The sequence below is a fragment of the Solanum stenotomum genome, unplaced genomic scaffold (genome assembly GCF_019186545.1).
Source record: "Solanum stenotomum isolate F172 unplaced genomic scaffold, ASM1918654v1 scaffold16320, whole genome shotgun sequence".
NCBI classification, from domain to species: Eukaryota; Viridiplantae; Streptophyta; class Magnoliopsida; order Solanales; family Solanaceae; genus Solanum; species Solanum stenotomum.
In genome coordinates, this window is record NW_026023996.1 from 1660172 (window position 1) to 1679615 (window position 19444).

Below are 19444 nucleotides of genomic sequence, written 5' to 3' on the forward strand. Positions count from 1 at the left end.
CCGTCTCGGCCTTGTCTTATTTGACCTTCTCATTTTCTTGGGGAAAATGCCTTCAAAAAATTCCACAAACCATTCTGGCTTACGATATTTAAACATGAGGCTCCACAAAACAGTTCCAACAACTAGTCCAAAACTGTAGCCTATGACTACCGATTCCCAAGTAAATCCACTTAAAAAATATGACTCGTCTTCATCTTCTTCAGAGTCCAATGGTTGAGGAGCATGTGATGGATCACTCGTTCCACATTGCTTTGATAAAGGAGGACCACATAAATCAAGGTTTCCGCCATACGAGTCATTTTCAAATGTGTTGAATTGTGGACCTTGAGGAATTGGTCCAATAAGAAGATTATGAGAGAGGTTTAAGAAGGCCAGAAAATTCATTCTTGTCAATTCCTGCGGAATCTTTCCAGTGAGCCTATTCCAAGAGAGATCTAACGCTTCAAGCGTATTCAATTTCCCCAATTCCATTGGAATATCACCTGTGAGATTGTTATGGGATAAATTGAGAAGCCAAAGTGAGCTGAGATCCTTTAGTGTTTTCGGAATGACACCTTCAAAATGGTTGCTCGAGAGGTCTATGGTTGTCATAATTGTGCTGATTCTTTCTAGCACAATATCCTGGCCTTTGATCACCAAACTCACAGAATCCTCATACGATGTATAAATTGTATTTTTGTGTGGTTTCATGTACTCGATCTGTCCTGTGTCTTCACCCTCTAATTTAATCATTGCCTTGAAGTTTCCAAAAAAATTTGCAGGAAGTGAGCCACTGAATTCATTATGAGAGAGATCAAAAATTCTCAACTTGGGAAAGCAAAATGTAGTTTGACAAGTCCTAATTGGTCCATGGAACACATTGGACTTTAATGTTAGGACCTGCAGTTCTTGAAGTGTTCCTAGCCAAGATGGAAATAGGTCATTTATAGAGTTATTCCCCATATCAAGAACTTCTAAACCGCTACAGTTGAGCAACGACACAGGGAGAGTTCCTTCAAAGTGATTGTCATTCAAGACAATGGTACTCAATGAAGTGCTCTTCGCACATAATGGGGGAAGACTCCCTGTGAAATTGTTCCTTCTTAAGTCCAACACTTTTAGACTAGACATGCTTCCCAAGCAGCTTGGAATCGAGATACTGAAGTTGTTGTGTGATAAATCCAGAAATTCAAGCTTGATCATGTTACAAATGGATGAAGAGAGTGGACCCTGAAGGGAGTTAAATCTAAGATCAAGATACCATAGATTATGGAAATGAAATTGTTGTAGGTGGCCTGTTAAAGAATTATGCGAAAGGTTTAGGTACCACAAGTAGTCCCACCTCATGCCGCTAAACCAGTTTGGGATTTGGCTACGAATCTTATTGTTAGAAATATCCAAGACCCAAAGTGACTTCACATTTCTCAAGAAGTGTGTGTTGACACCCAATTTTGGACCTTCACATTATAGATTAATCATCGAGCTTCTTCAATTTCAAGCAATTTTAAAAAAATTAGTTTTATAGAATTTCAAAAAAAAATATTATAATATAGTTTGCAAGTTATTTTAAATAGTTGTATTATTTTATAAGTTTTAAATAATATATATGTTTTACATAATTATGTATATAATTAGTATATTTTATGATTATTCAAAAATCGTCTCAAAAAAAAAAGATTTTATATTTTAAATATTAGGGATGGTTATAATTTTGAATTAATGAGTTTTATGAAATTCAAAATACTTTCAAGCTAGGTTTAAAGTAATTTTATCATTTTTTTAATAAATATGTATATTTTGCAATCACGTTATTTTATAAATATTTGAAAATCATCACAAAAGATTTTACATTTTAGTTAAATATTTTATTAATTTACTTTAAGTTATAGTTATAATTTTGAGTTAATTAGTCTTGTAATTGAATTAATTAGTTTATAATTAGGTTAATTATTTTTTATTCCGTTAAGATTAAGAAGCTCGTTAATTAATTTGTATTAACTCGTCTTGTTTAAATTTTAGCCGAATTTTCTAAGAATAATTTTGGGCCACTTCCTAAAGGCTCAATTCTAATTCCCTATACAACAAATAATTCCAACCCATTCCAAACAACAACCCATCAAATAAATACCCAATTCAATTCCATTTTCAGCTTTATAATAAGTCCAACCATACCCATAAACCCAAGCCCACAACAATACAATACATATAACTACAATACCATACTACGTACAACAGTAGCAATTCCAAACGACCCCCTCCCCTGCGTTTTCCTTTTCTTCTCCAGCAGTCCAGCAAACACAGAAACCTAATGAAAATCCCAGAAAATTTGGAAAATCCCAACAAATCACGGAAAAGAAGGTCACCAGTCAACATCGTGTCCAATCATCCCCATTCCCGTCCCCTTTTTTCCTTTTATTTTCAGGATTTCTCATCCCTTCCACTGTGGCTTCGAAAAAAGGCATATGAATTTGAATTTCAAATTCAAAAAAATTCGGTTTCCCCCTCTTTCAATTCCAATTTCAGCTTATAAATTCCCCTTGCTCTTCCACTGTTGAGGGGATGGGAAAAATCAGCAAGAGAACTCTTAAGAAAGAAATAGGATTAAGTTTTAGAGAGGAGGCAAGGGAGAAGTGGAAACAAGAGATTTTGACATTCCAAAAACAAAAAAAATATTTTTTAAATCGAGAGTTTTTTTTTTTGTATCGATTCTCTTTTGGCTCGAGTGTGGTTTAAAAGCTTCACGGTCAAGCTCGTTGTCCTAGTCTCGCTGCCCCGACGAAGGTAATATCCCTTTCCCTTTGCTGAGTTCTTTTTCATCTCGTGTTATTGTTGTGTCGAAATTTTCAATTCTTGTGTTCATATTGCCGCTGTTTATTTTCGGATTTCCTTAACAAAGATACAAAGTTATGGTTTTAACATTTGAATATGGCTAAGTGTTACTCTTCTCGCTAATGAAATAGTTATTGGTATTATCTACTGTTTGTTGATGTAGTAGCTCGTCTTATCCATTATTTTTTCAAATTTCGCGTTTCGTCTTATTGTTCACCATGTCATGTTAGAGTCGTGCTTTGGCATAGATGTTAGTCGCTAATGCATTAGGTTTGATATAGCTTAATCATGCTCTAAGGTCTGTTAAATCTTTGTTATTCCTCCCAAAGCTTGTTGTTATATTGTGCATTGTTGTTCAAAATTGGCAAAGCTGATGGTTAGAATCGGTCACTGTCCGACTTTTATATTATGGTGATATGGAACTAAGTTGTACATTAATAAAGTCACCAGATGCTAGTGCTTCAATTCTTCATCCTCATGTGTTTGTTTCCTCTATGAGATCCTTGTGCAAACATTTAACTATGCTTATGTGTATGTCTAAATTCTATAGTTAGTTGGTTGGAAATATGATTTAACTAAGTTCAAATTAACTGGTTTGTGTATAAGTTTAATTTTAACATGGGTTATTGGAACTTTTCCTCATTCATGCTTGAATTGTCTTAGATAGTGTGCTAACCACTTCAAGATACTTTTGGTTACTGCCTTCACTTCATTTATTAATATTGTATGTATATTTAAGTTTATTGTTTTCACATACATTAATTAGGTATAGAAGCTTAAAGTTGAATGTGCTTTTCTCTTTGCTAATTTGTCTTCTTTTTGTGTTTTGTTGCGAATGTCATCCCGAGTCCATTGGACTCTCATCCCACTGCATTTCTGATTTTGGGGCCATGGTGGCCTAATTATCTCCTTACGTCTGCCTCTAAATGGATCAAGATTGGGAGCTGAAATATGTCTCGAAAAGCCCAAAAAGGGGGTTGTATACAACTATATACATCGATATATAGCTCAAAAACGCAAAAATACAAAGCAAAAGCAAAACACAGGTGTTCGGAAGCAAGAGATACATGAAAAGAGCCTATGCATACGCTGATATACACTGATATACACCAGCTGTATACCAAAAACGGGATTGGGTTAAAACCCAAAAAATTCCAACGAATTTGGCCCAAAAGGAGGCCCAAATTCATTTTCTCCCTTACTCTTTAATTATATAATTGTGATTATTTATTGCTTATTGTTTAACTCTAACTTTATAATCATAAATCAACTTAGTCGAATTCCCCAAAAGACGAACTATCTCTCCGTGTTGTTTTTGTTTCTAACAAAAATCTTATTTTTATCAACTCTTGTATTTTCATTTATAATCTTTAGTCATTTTTTTTATTTAGTTTAAAATAGTTTTTTTCATAAACTAAAAAAATGACTCAAATAAAAACCAACTAATTTAGTTTCGTTAAAATTCTTATTACTTGTCTCTAAATCAAATATTTCAATTAAGGTCCCGTTTTTCTTAAAAAATAAAATCGCTCTTTGTTTAACTATTTTCTCAAAGTTAATCTAATAGTGTAAATTATTATTATAAATGATTACTTAGTCATTTTCTCAAAAAGGTTAGTCAAGTAATAAAAATGATTTTTATGCCTTAATTTATTAAATTGGTTTAAATTATTATTTCAAAGTGAATAAAATAAATTCTAATTAATCTTGTTTTATTAATATTCTAATCACTTGTATTTCGAGTCAATTGTTTCATTTTGAATCATTTTCTCTAAAAAAAAATCAAAATAAAATGTGTCATTTATTTAATTATTTTCTCAAAGTTAATCAAATATTGTAAGTCATTATTTTTTACGTTAAATCATTGTTTTCCTAAAAATAGTCAAATATATTTTAGTCAAGTCGCAGGTCAACCACATGTTAGCGGATACTTCGAATGCTTAAACCCTTCTCGAGGTGTAAATTGAACCCCGAACCTCCTTTGGTATTTTCAAATGATTTTTTCTGTTTAAATCTTTGAAAATTATAAGTTTTCTTAATTTCTTTAAAAAATTAAGTGGCGACTCTTTTCTAAGTATTCTTCTCCAATTGTTTTATACTTAGAATATTTCAAAAGAGTGATTTTTCTAAAGATAGGAAAATTACGGCACAACGGTGTGGAAAATCCTTCAGTTCACAAGATGATAACCACAAATCTTGTAGGCTAGGAAAAGTGATTTGTATTCCCTCATCGACGGTGATGTTATTCGATGAAAGGTCAAGGATAGAAAGGTTTATGAGATTCGAAAGCGATTGAAGAAAAGAACCACTGAGTTGATTATGGCTTAAATCCAGGAGTGCTAATGTTGGGTTTGTTTTGAGCTGATCGGGTAGTCCACTAAATCGATTGTTATCGAGCCACAACTGACCTAGCAAAGGGAGGCTAAACACCGAAGATGGTATGGTACCATTCATTGAGTTGTAGGACAAATTCAGTTTGGTTAGCTTTTGAAGCATGCTCACATTATTAGGCAGTGGGCCAGATAGGGAATTACTCGACAAGTCTAAGTCTTGTAGATGTGGCAAGCTTACAATTGTAGAAGGAAACAAACCGATGAAGCTGTTGTTACGAAGATATAAATAACTTAGCTCTTGGAGGGTTAGAGAAAATGTCGGGAATTTCATCTGAAAAAGAGTTGGACGAAAGATGTAGATATGTGAGCTGCCTCAATTGAGAGATTGTGGAAGGAATATGGCCGGTGAAATGATTATTACTGAAATCCAAATACCTAATTTGTGTAAGATTGCCAATGGAATCAGGAATGGAACCAGAGAATTGACATCTATGCATGTTCAAGTGATTCAAGGAACTCAAGGTGCCAATTGAATCAGACAGCTCACCGGAGATTCCTGTGTAAGAAATATCCAACTCCAACAGAGTATTGCTCGGGTGGATCTTTGGTAAAACTCCTTTGAGAAGATCATTGTCACTCAAATAGAGCCTTTCCAATCCTGGCAGAAGGAAAAAGCTCTCTGTGAGAACACCTCGCAGATTAGTATGTCCAAGATCCACGTACCTTAAGGAGGATGAAGAAATATTCACAGGTATTGAAGATGAGATGTTGACACCATGGAGAGATAGTACCTCCAGATTTGTGAAATTTTGAAGAATTGTTTCAAATGTTCTCTCATCAAGTTCACATTCATAACAATTAAGTCCAAGTGAAACCAAATAGGAAAGGTATGATATTTCTGTTGGGATTTCCCCTTCAAACAAAGAACCAGAAAGGTTGAGATGCCTCAAATTCGTCAATCGGCCAATGTTATGTGGGATTGAAGAAGAATAGAAGTCATTGTAAGCAAGGTTTAGTGTCCGGAGATGATGGAGCTGGAAGATGCTGCTATTGGGATGAATAGTACCCAAAAGCAAACTGCAAGTTAACAAGTCACAAGTGACCCCATTAAGCGGACTGCATCTAAGGTCCAATGCGATAACATGACCAGTTAACATGTCACAAGTGAGGGTCGTATTTTAATGTTAAAATTAATTCCTTTCATGCTAATAACAATAAATTTTAAATTATTAGACAATTAAAATACATAATCTAATTTTAATTTTCCTAGTAATGTAACTAATATTTATTAAGCTTATTTTAGCATGATTTAGTACTTTTAAATTATGATCATTTTCATTATGACTTTACAATATTTATTTTATATGATGATTTCATTGTTATGTTTTGTAAGTACTCATCTCATATTATGTGTTATTTTTTTAAGAAGCACCTTAGATAATTGTATTTTGGTTGGACTAAAGAAATATTTGGAGCACAAGTTAATTATATGTTTGTATGCAAAATTTACCGAAAAAATCCAAGGTTTATTAGTTTGGTTTGATTTATAAATTTAAAAATTCGACACAATGGTTTGGTTTGGTATTTGAAAAACCCGAACCAACCCAAGGTTGAAAAACCCCAAAAAATCTGAATTTTATTAGTTTGGTTTGGTTTATAAATTTAAAATTTTTACACAAATAGTTTGGTTTGATATTTGAAACATTCAAACCAACTCGATCATGTACACCCCTAGTGGCTAGTACCAATTATTCCATATTTGTTTTCTCTAAATGTTGTTTTCATTTCAAGGTCATTGACTATCTCTGCAGTGTGTCACCTAAGTCAATGTGAATTGGTCCCATTATGTAAGACACACGGTAGAACATTTGCTGCAGAATTGTAACAAATTTCCAATGAGAGATACTGTTGCTTGACTAAGTGGAGTGAGAAAAATAAAAAATTAACAATTATTAAAGACATGATTTAACTCCTACATCTACTTAGACGAAACGTAACATTAATGATACCGTGTGGAATTTTTCAGACTTGTGAGTCACATTCTATAATTTTCCACAGGACTTTTCACATCCATGTAGTTGTAGTAGAAATAGATGTTTAAAAAACTTCCAAGTCTTTAAGCCAATTTCTTCAAAGACTACAGGGGAAAAAAAGGACAAATACGATCAGATGGAAAATAACTAAATCAGTAGTCGAAGCAAATGCTAAAAATAACAAGGTTCTTACATAGACCACAAAAAATATTCATGAGATAATTCCAACATTACCTATTATACAGGATATATATTACGTGTCCATATCTCTAATTGTAAGTCTTCTTTACTTTCTTAAACTTCGTGTCAAGTCAAAACCAGACAGACAAGTTGCAACAAAGGGAGTAGTATCTAATTGCACGAAATGATCTCAGATAAGAAAACACTTATTCTATACTTCAGAGATTTACCTTTAACACTGTTTTTCCATGATAATAATAAAATGCAGCTTTTACCATATTTGCTTCTAAACAACTGATGTTGTTGGATATCTTTGATGAAGGACACAATTTTATTATTGCAAAATAAGGATCCGATTTGGTCTTACAATTCTTAGACATAACTAAACCAGAACATGTATGCTAGATAGATATTAAACAAAGTCCATAAAGGATATTCATAGCTTCTAAAGGATCCAATTGAGCTACTAAGAAACAGTTAATCTTCCGCAGTCGAAGTTAGCTATTCTTAGTGTAACTGATATAGTGACTCCAGCCAAAAATTGTTGTCTTAAGAAACTGATTATCTTGTTATCACTCTCTTGTATGAAACCAGATAAATAAGCAGCACTGATAAATGTAAAACTTCTCCATCTTCTCTCTTTAGCATACTTCTCGAGTCCTTTTCTAATCTTCGTAGATTCATCATCTTCTTGTTCTGTTATTGGTTTTATCAAGGCTTCTCCGAGGCACTTTGCGATAACAACACTGTCCTCTAAAGCAGAACATCCACCTTGACCAAGATCAGGAGTCATGGGATGAAGTGCATCACCTACCACGCAAACATTATTTTTCAAAATATTCCCAAACAGAACATTCCATGGCAATCTCAATTTCAGCTGAGCGATAGATATACAGTCGAGCGTAGTTCTATCTATGACGGTGGAGAGTTCTTTAGACACATTACTAGCCTTGTTCAACACGAATTGCTTCAATTTCATTGGATATTGTTCTGCATTTCCATCAACTGCATAAAATCCCAATTAAAATGAACGACTAAACATGACTAGTTTATGAGATGTAAGATATCTAGAAAGCTCAGTGCACTAAGTTCCTGATATGCACAGGGTTCGAGGAAGGTCTGGACCACAGGGGTCTATTGTACGCAGTTTTACCCTGCATTTCTGCAAGAGGCTGTTTCCATAGCTCAAATCCGTAACCTCTAGGTCACATGTGTTGGGTTCTGAAGGGGTGATTATGGCGTCATGCGGAAGCTTACAATTTACAAATCATATAGTTGATAAATCAGATAACAAAAACTTATACTAAAAATCAAAATATTATTATATCAAATTAATATAAAGAAAAAACATTGAAACTTTAGAGAGAATAATCGCGCCATAAACAAAAGTCTTAAACGACTACATTGTGGATGTTATTGTTTTGTGTTAGAAGAAACAAACCTATATTTATAGAGTCCTAAAACCTTTCCTTAGAAAAGAACTAGCTACTCCAAAACCTTTTTCTAAGAGGAAAGAATAAATCAAATATGAAAGAATATTATATTTTCCTTTCAGGAAAAGTAAAAATATTTATGGTAATGTTTTGTCTTTTCTTTAAGGAAAAATAAATCTTAAATTATGGTAAGAAAATCAGGGCAAAACCCTAACAAATCTCCCCTTTTGGCTGGATTTTCTTGACAAAGTTTGATCTGTCTTCTTCATTGCGTGATAATCTTGTTCTTCACAAAATCTTCATCACTGTTGCTTGTCATGGTTAAAAATAAAATTTAAAATATATGGATTAAAAATGGGTTAAAAATATTTTGTTTTTATTCTTAAAAATTGCAGCAACAGGAATGTTGAAAATATGGTTGAAACTTCTTCTCCACATGTAGCTTGACAAAAAATTTTGATTATCATCAAATTTGTTGCAAATTGATTTGAAACCACTTGAACCTTTCTTCAACCTCGTTGAACCATAGGACCACCGGATCTTTGAACCATGTGCTCTGATACCACTTGTTGGTTTCTGAAGGGGTGATTATGGCGTCATGCGGAAGCTTACAATTTACAAATCATATAGTTGTTAAATCAGATAACAAAAACTTATACTAAAAATCAAAATATTATTATATCAAATTAATATAAAGTAAAAACATTGAAATTTTAGAGAGAATAATCGCCCCATAAACAAAAGTTTTAAATGACTACATTGTGGATGTTATTGCTTTGTGTTAGAAGAAACAAACCTATATTTATAGAGTCCTAAAACCTTTCCTACTAGAAAAGAACTAGCTACTCCAAAACCTTTTTCTAAGAGGAAAGAATAAACCAAATATGAAAGAATATTATATTTTCCTTTCAGGAAAAGTAAAAATATTTATGGTAATGTTTTGTCTTTTCTTTAAGGAAAAATAAATCTTAAATTATGATAAGAAAATCAGGGCAAAACCCTAACAACATGACAATAATTTTACCAATTACGTCAAGGCAATGCAAGAGGCTGTTTCCACAACTCGAATCCTCGACATCTAAGTCACATGACAATAACTTTACCAATTACGTCAAGGCTTCCCTTCAGAGCGGTAAACTCTCTAACCAACAAAAATATCCTTCAAAAAGTACGATTTCAAAACAAACAGTATGTAGGAGCTGGCTTACAATGAACAACAGATGGTGTGAATGTGCAAAACCAGTACAAACTCTTCTCATCACTAGGAAGAAATCCAAACCGAACTCCACCTCCAAAATACGCGTGGAACTTAGGCTGATACCCATGTTTTTCCGGATACTAAATAAAGCCTCTAATTGCAGAGTGCCCAAAATAGACAGGTTTCTGATGCCCAAGCCAGTTTGCCACCATAGAATTGACTCCGTCACACCCAATTAAGGCCTTAATTGAAGCTTATCAAAGTTAGTCACGTACTAGACTAACGAAAGGAATTGAGATACTGGTCAATTACACGTTTGAATTATCACGTTAGTCGAAGTTTCAAAGTTAAGGATTTCTGAGAAAGATTTACCTTGGCACTACAGGAAAATAGGTCTTCAACGAGAGGAAATCCGGTCGCTAAAAGCCTTGATCCCGTCGTCATTAGACAATAACAACCGGAAAATTTCCAGTTGTTGCCGGTCGTTAAATGAAGTGCTCTTCGCACATAACGGGGGAAGACTCCCAGTGAAATTGTTCCTTCTTAAGTCCAACACTATTAAACTAGTCATGCTTCCCGAGCAACTCGGAATCGAGTTACTGAAGTCGTTGCGTGATAAAACTAGTAATTCAAGCCTGTTCATGTTACAAATGGATGAAGGTAGTGGACCCTGAAGGGAGTTAAATTTAAGATCAAGATACCATAGATTATGGAAATGAAATTGTTGTAGGTGGCCTGTTAAAGAATCATGCGAAAGGTTTAGGTACCACAAGTTGTTCCATCTCATGCCGCTAAACCAGTTTGGGATTTGGCCACGAATCTTATTGTTAGAAATATCCAAGACCTGAAGTTTCTTTACATTTGTCAAGAAGTGTGAAAAGTCCTTCAGTTCACAAGATGATAACAACAAAACTTCTAGGCTAGGGAAAGTGATTTCTTTTCCCACATCGACGGTGATGTTATTTGATGAAAGGTTAAGGTAAGAAAGGTTTGTGAGATTCGAAAGTGATTGAAGCAAAGAACCACTGAGTTGATTATGGCTTAAACCCAGGCTTTCTAGTGTTGGGTTTGTTTTGAGCTCATCGGGTAGTCCAATTTGATTATTATAGTGCCACAACTGACCTAGCAAAGGGAGGCTAAAGATCCAGTAGGGTTAGCTTTTGAGGCATGCTCACATTATTAGGCAGTTGGCCAGATAAGGAATTAATCGACAATTCTAACTCTTGAAGATGTGTCAAGCTTACAATTGTAGAAGGAAACGGACCGATGAAGCTGTTGTTATGAAGATATAAAAAACGTAGCTCTTGGAGGTTAGAAAAAATGTCGGGAATTTCACCTGAAAAGGAGTTGGACAAAAGCTCTAGATATGTGAGGTGCTTCAATTTAAAGATTGTGGAAGGAATATAGCCGGTGAAATGATTATTACCAAAATTCAAATACCTATTTTGTGTAAGATTGCCAATGGAATCAGGAACGCGGCCAGATAATTGGCATCCATGCATGTTCAAGCGATCCAAGGAACTCAAGGTGCCAATTGAATCAGGCAGCTCACCGGAGATTCCTGTGTAGGAAATATCCAACTCCAACAGAGTGTTGCTCGGGTGGATCTTTGGTAAAACTCCTCTGAGAAGATCATTCCAAGTCAAATAGAGCATTTCCAATTTTGGCAGAAGGAAAAAGCTCTCTGTGAGAACACCTCCCAGATTAGTAAATTCAAGATCCACGTACCTTAACGAGGAAGAAGAAATATTCACAGGTAATGTAGATGAGATGTTGACACCCTAGAGAGATAGTACCTCTATATTTGTGAAGTTCTGAAGAATCGTTTCAAATGTTCTCTCATCAAGTTGGAGACCACATTCATCACAATAAAGTTCAAGTGAAACCAAATTGGAAAGGTATGAGATTTCTGTGGGAACTTCCCCTTCAAAGAAAGAATGAGAAAGGTTGAGATGCCTCAAATTCATCAATCGGCCAATGTTATGTGCAAAACCAGTACAAACTCTTCTCATCACTAGGAAGAAATCCAAACCGAACTCCACCTCCAAAATACGTGTGGAAGTTAGGCTGATAACCATGTTTTTCCGGATACTCAACAAAGCCTCTAATTGCAGAGCGCCCAAAATAGACAGGTTTCTGAAGTCCAAGCCAGTTTGCCACCACAGAATTGACTCCGTCACACCCAATTAAGGCCTTAATTGAATCTTATCAAAGTTAGTCACGTACTAGACTAACGAAAGGAATTGAGATAATGGTCAAATACACGTTTGAATTATCACATTGGTTGAAGTTTCAATAATATGGATTCCAAGTTACGGATTTCTGAGAAAGATTTACCTTGGCACTACAGGAAAATAGGTCTTCAACGAGAGGAAATCCGGTTGCTAAAAGCCTTGATCCCGTCGTCATTAGTCAATAACGACCGGAAAATTTCCAGTCATTGCCGGTCGTTAAAGGCTCCGTCGTTAAAAGTGAATAACCGGATTTTAAATTCAATCGTTAAAAGTGTTTTAGCGACAACAAGAAATCCAGTCGTTAAACCTATTTTTAACGACCAAATATTCCTTTCGTAAATTGTTATTCCCATCATTAAAAATCATTAATTACAAAAACTAACCCAATCTACATTAGTGTTTTATATGTAGGCACACACTCTGAATATATAAATACATCTGAAAATGTAGTAAATAATCAATACTCATAAAATATTTCATAGTTTATTAAGAAGAACTAAGCATTATTATCAAAGATATATCAATCTCACTTCTACAACATTACAATTGTAGAAAAAAGAAGGAACCATGACATGTACAGAAGAGGACATCTTTAAATAACTGAAAAAATATGAATGTATCTCTCTTGTTCATAAACATTTAGTCGCTAATATCAGCTCTATATACTCTTCAATGACAGGTTCTTGTAGGATCTTTTGAACAATCAGGTGTTGAGAAACTGCAGAAAAAAAAAATTAAAGAATATAACTTAGTTCAATTCAAAGCATAAATAATCATGGAAATAAGGTGGGTATGTTTCCGAATTTTAAGAGATCCACGTTATTTATATAACTAAACACGTCTTTCTGCCAAACAAAATTGCATATATTTCAAATAAATGAATCTTCCTTCTAAATCAAGTCTTCACAATCCTCGATTTTCAGGAGATTTAGTGTAATAGTGCCCAAGAACACTTGCAAAAAGACCTCCTGAATTGCTAGAAGCACAACCAAGATTTAGTGTAATGGTGATGGAATGTTGCATGCCAAAAAATAATTCCAAAATTCTTGCTAATACCTAATGATTATATTACCCAACTATATATCTACTGGGCAAATATTGCATCCTGCCTATAAGTAATCAGCCTAAAAGGAAAAGTATGCCTCTCATTAACTAGAGTTTTAGATCATCAATAAAGGAATTATCCATCATGAGAACCAGAATTACTAGGAAGGATCAGTCATCAACTTTACACATTATCTGGACATAAATTGGAAGCAAAAAAGCTTATTTATTCTAAACAGATATTATGTAATTTAGATAACCATAAAGCACCAAAGAGATTGATTAAGCGAGGCTATAATTACAAAGGAAAAATCAAATCTCAAATCTAACTTATGATTACCTTTCAGTATGTCAAAACAATTCATTCATAAACTTAATACTTCAGCAAGCTCATGCAAATTTCCATCAGATTTGATTAAAAGACTCTGGAAAAGATCTGAGATAGTTAAAAATACCCCAAAACAAACAGAAATCCAGCAAAATGACAGCTGCAAAAGAGACTAGAGTAGGACACCCTAGTTATTTCGACAATAATACACTATCAATTCAAATTAATCAGAGTACCAAGAATACATCAAATGTGAAGCTTATTATTTTAAGATATATATTAGTAGTGTTAAGGCTATTTAAGCACAATTTTTTATGAATCTCTACTACCCTATATCCGGTGCATTAATTAAACTTTTATAACAAAGGACTAATAAGAAGCATTATAGTAAAAGGTAACAAGCACTGAACCCTACCAATCTTTAAGTTTTCTCCATGTCATTTGACATGTATTCACTTTTCATAAGTTTCTTAAAGCTAAACTGTTGGTAACACAATATAATAATGAATGAAATAAATCAGGCTAATGTTGTACAAACCACGTTGATAATAATCAAGCATAAAGTCTAGTTTTACAAATCACATTTTTAATAATCAATTCAAATATTGTTCCCTATCCCTACACAAAAAAAAAAAAGATAAAAGAACGAAAAATCATAGGAAAACAAAACATTAATTAAGACTACATAATTAAGTAGCACAACAATAGAACTTTGACTCTAAGAATTTAAAATTAAACTAGAACTACCACATGAACTCAACAAAACTGTCAAGCTACTGGTGATGTTCCTTTGAAAAGATATGGCGTCATAACTTTCTTCTGCTAGACTTTGTTTCTTTTACTAGCTCATACATGAATTTAGAAAGCTGACGAAGCAGATTAAGAAGAAGCTCAAACAAAAACAAAAAGAACAGAAAATCTGGAAACCACAAGATGGAGTAGAATAACTTTAGTTTAAAAAATCAGCAGTAGAGTTAAAAAGGAGAAACAAACAACCAGATGGAAAATTCAAATGAAAGCATGAACTCCTCAAAGAACCACAAGCTAAGAAACAACAGAATACTCATTGGAATCCCACAACTGAGGTATGGGGATGGTAGAGTGTATGTAGGCCTTACAATTACCTCGTGGAGGAAGAAAGACTATTTTTTGAAAGACCCTCGACTCAAATGTAGCAAACATGTAGATAGCATGAAAATATTGTAATATGAATACATACAGTTAAGAAAGTAATAAAAGAGAACAAAGAAAGAGGAAAAAGGTACACAAGACACATAACTCACGTTTACCTTGTATTGTAGAGAGCGGACAAACTTTCATATATAAAGTAGTACAAGCATAGGCATTTAACATAGAGAAGAGAAGTATTTCAAAACTTCTGGAAATTGAATAAGTAGAATTTTATAAGCAAACCTCAAGGAGATGGCAGCCAATCATATCCAAAGTCCACATCATTTAAGTCATCATTACACCACATTTTTACATCCTCCATAACTTGATCATCCCCCCAATACACATCGGACATCTCATCAAATTCGTCGTCATCCGCTTCACCAACCACAAAATCCCATTGTACATAGACAAAAAACTTGAATAGTTAGAACAATTGTCTGCAGTTTTTAATCTATGACAATTGCATCAACCACCTATAAGATGGAATTTCTTCACGAAACCTCTTACATCTAGTAGCTCAAGATGTCTGCAGTTTTTAACGACCTCAATTTTCTTTTTATACCAACCAACATCTAGGGAGTCTCGAGTTGCTTGAGATTTGTCATTATATTGGCTATTGACAGAGCTTCATCCACTTGAGATAGCTTGTCGACAACCTTAAGGGGATGCATTGTTCGATGCAAACTAGTGAGACATAACAGTGCTTCCCTATGGCTTCAAGGGTTCTCTACAGTGCAAAGTTATAAAAAATTTCAGATGAATTATATTCATAAAATTATATTAAATGCTAAGTAATTGCTTCAATAAATACTTACTATTGAAGCTTGCAATCGTTGAACCTTTGATTTTCTTCTGTTATAATTAGCACAAACTAAAGATGAATTATATACTTGGTAAATTAATTAAATTTATAATATATATATATATATATATATATTTTAAAAGTTGGAACAATTTTTTTTTATTATTCATAAATAATAATTAATATCCATAACAATAATGAATTAAAAGTTAGTTTACCATTTTATCCTTGAAATAAAAGCAAATCTTCATTTAAATAACTTCTGTTTACATAAGAAAATATAACAAAATTCATTAGCCCCTCAAATTCAATGAATCCAAATATTATATTAATACTTTCTGAAAATGTTTACTGCCATAATTTTATTTATCTCTTTCACCTTCTCCTTCACTACATGTTTAGAGGAACAAAAACGTTTGGTGAGGGTGAGGAAGGCATTGTGTAACAATAAGTAATTATGGTCAGGTTCCCTAAATTATTTCACTCATTAAATTAATTTTTTTCTTTCATCTTCCATAAGGTCTTTTTACATTCTTCATTTATATTAATATTAAATTTCTTGATTTTTACTGGTTGTACATAGGTGTAGTTTTATCTTCTCCATGAAATTTATTCTGGTCAATCTTTTCATATTCTTTAAAATACTCTATAAAGTGCATCATAAGGTGTGTTTGTCCCATTATTCCATTTGCCTTCTTTCGATTAGATTTCTCCTCCAAGAAGAGTCTACTTCAGGTAAATCTATTCCAATTAATTTAGCTACAAATATTTACCACTTTTTGTATTATTGCTAAGCTAGCAGCATATTCACTTTTTTTTAGTATAATATGTATTTCTGAAAAGCTTATGTTGTAATAAAACTCAAATTCAGATAGAAGCAATTGATCCGTGGAATCCTTTGCATATTTGAAGTGTGCATATGGACTATGTTTGGAGCACACAGGTTCATATTTGACTGTGTGTATTTGTGTAGTTTAAAATTGTATGGAATACATGTGCAAAGCACGTGTCCAAGGACTAGTATATATATATATATATATATATATATATGAATACTGTCACGCCCCGAGCCTACACCCTGCGCGGGACCGGCACTCGAAGACCATTGCTGGCCCCAAGCGAACCCTTGGCCTGACTTACTTAACTCAGTGGAAAACCTAACTCAACAGAATAACTCCATGCAATGAAAGGTCACGAAACAACCCACTGATAAAATCTTGGCCAAAAGGCAACTCGAGTCTCAAAATAGAATATTTATATATATACATAGATGAGAGACTCAATACTAATTGACTGTCTATGAAGCCTCTATAACACTGAGATGGATGGTGGGACAGACCCCGCAACATCCTAATAAAACAAAACTAAGAGAACAAAATAATCGAGTCCTCCAGAATGCAAAGAGGCTTACCACTGACTCTGGAGTGCTCAGCTGGATCAACGGCGTGCTGGATGCTGATCCTTATTACCTGCGTCAGCATCATAATAAGATGCAGGCCAACTGGTATCAGTACATTGAATGTACGAGTATGTGAGTTGGAAAGCTAAACAACAACTTAAGCTTGAAAGGAGTACAAAGGAACACTTACCTTGACTCTGTTCAACTCATGAATAACTGAACTCAATACAAAGCAATAAGACACATGCAATATATATAAAGCTTGAAAAACTATTTAAAACATGACGTCAAAATCATATTTATAATATCAAAAAAAATATCATGCTCCCTCTCAAAGTCTACTTGTGCAATGCATTAATGAAGTCCCATACCCCCCATCCATACTAAGCAGAACCCCTAGAGGAACCATGCAATTTCTACTGTGGGAGTTTCTCTAACCGACAACCACCACTAGGAGCCTAAGTGGTGATACATCGTTGTTACCATCACGCTGCCAGACTGTTCTATACTCTACCGTCATATAGAACTACTTTACTTAGTGGATCCAATAGCTTAACTTTCGTGATCATCTAAAAAGTATGACACGTTAAATCTCATGTTGGCTACATGGTTCCTATGGAGAGTTGAGTTAATATGAACTCGTGTCCCCAATTCGGTGCTCAAGACTACTCTCAAAAATACTTTGGTTCATATGTTTTAAAAACAAACTTCTTTCTTTAGTTTGAAATAATTACTCAAAACTTAATTTAAAATCTCTCTTGGAATCGATGTTCCCTTTCTTGCTCAAATGTGAAAACATTTATAAACTTCTTTGGGAATACTGAGTTCCCTAATAACTTTTGAGAAATGAACTCGACTCTATACTCTTTACTTAACTTGAAACTCTATACTCTTTACTTAACTTGAAACTTGAGCCTTAAAACGAAGTTAAAACATTCAATAAAGACTCTTGAAAAAACTTCAAAGACTTGCTTTGACTTACTTCTTAACTTCTAAGATTGACTCTAACTTCACTTGACTTTGATCCTAACTTCCCTCAAATTGGATTATGGATTCAAGGGTAATGATCTCATGTTTATGGATGAGTTCGGGATGTTTAAATGTACCTTAGAGTGTTGGAAACAACTATAAAACATAGGTACATTACCAAGGAACATGCATGAAAAAGTGGCGAAGGAATGAGGAGAATTGGCGTCCTTGGCGCTCTGAGAGGCGCGGGGCGCCAGCCCTCAGACTTCAGAGGGGCCTGCTGGGCACTCTGCATGGCGCGCCGCCCCAAGGGGGGAAACTTCAGAACCCCTGTTGGGGCGCGCTGGCTGGCGCGACGCCCCACCTTTTTCCCCGAAAAAAATCTGACTTTTTTCCTTTGTTTTTCCAACTCTAAACCTTCTTAACTTCAAAGGTTCCAGCCCCAAACACTTAGAATCATAAAAGCCCTTAATATACAATAGATTCAACTCGAAAACACAACTGGAAACATGCACCAAACCAATAAGAACTTCAACAACACAACCACAACTTCAACCAACACAACCACAAACTTCAACAAACACAACCACAAACTTCAACAAACACAACCAATTTTTTCTTGGAATTAAAACGAGTTTGGCGTGTGGGGGAATGAACCAACCCAACACTATGATCTCACATACCTTAATAGGGATCACCCCCGACGAAAACCACGACGATCTCTACGAACCTTGCTTCTTCTTCTCCTTCTCCTCTTCTTCTCCTTTTCTCTATCAAAGCCCTAACTTTCACTTTTAAAAGGGAAAACTGATTTAAAATCAGTCTAAACCCTTAATATAACCAAAAGAAATGGTTAGGGAAAAGACCAAAATACCCTTACAAATTCGGACTAAACTGCCCTGTGCCAACAGCCCAACTTCCAAAGAGCATAACTCACTCATACGAACTCGGAATCGAGAAAACTTGGCGGCATTGGAAAGATCATTCCAAGAGATTTCCAAACATAACTGGAAATACACCTAAATCATCCTGAGCTAGGAGTTATGACTGTTTGAAGTTGGCCAAAAACTCACTTTTTTCCATACTTAGCCAAATTTCCAGATTGTGAATTCTTTCCAAAAATGACTATTTCCAATTTCAAGCTTCTTCATAGTTATTTCAAATTTCCGGATGTTACAAATACCTAGAGGAAATAATGAAACCCATAAGTAGGCTTTAGATTTATGATGAAATGTCAAAGTTTGTCAAAAAAACCCTACCTGAGCGGGGGTTAAGGGTGTGGGAGCGCGGTTAAGGGAGTAATTAGGGAAAAACAAAGGGTTTAGGTTACATTTTTTTAGGTTAATATGTTAACGACCGGATAGGTGGTTGCTTACAGGGATCATGGGCAGAGCTACGGTGTTCTGTGGTTTCTCTGAACACTTTTCGTCGAAAAATTACACTGTATATGTCAAATCATACTTTATATTGGTATATAATAGCATTTTGGGGACGATCTTTTCGACTTTTC

The 19444-nt window shown here is 34.4% G+C and overlaps 1 protein-coding gene and 1 long non-coding RNA gene across 2 annotated transcripts in view; both read right to left on the reverse strand.

Moving 5' to 3' along the window:
• LOC125850384 (receptor-like protein 7) overlaps window positions 1–19444 on the reverse strand; it is a 54729-nt gene that overhangs the window by 8180 nt on the left and 27105 nt on the right. The gene's annotated exons all lie outside the window — the stretch shown is intronic.
• On the reverse strand, window positions 12702–15261 carry LOC125850328 (uncharacterized). The gene is made up of 3 exons (XR_007444776.1): window positions 15005–15261; window positions 13604–13688; window positions 12702–12937 (listed from the first exon to the last, which is right to left on the reverse strand). It is a non-coding gene; the product is annotated as an uncharacterized LOC125850328 (long non-coding RNA).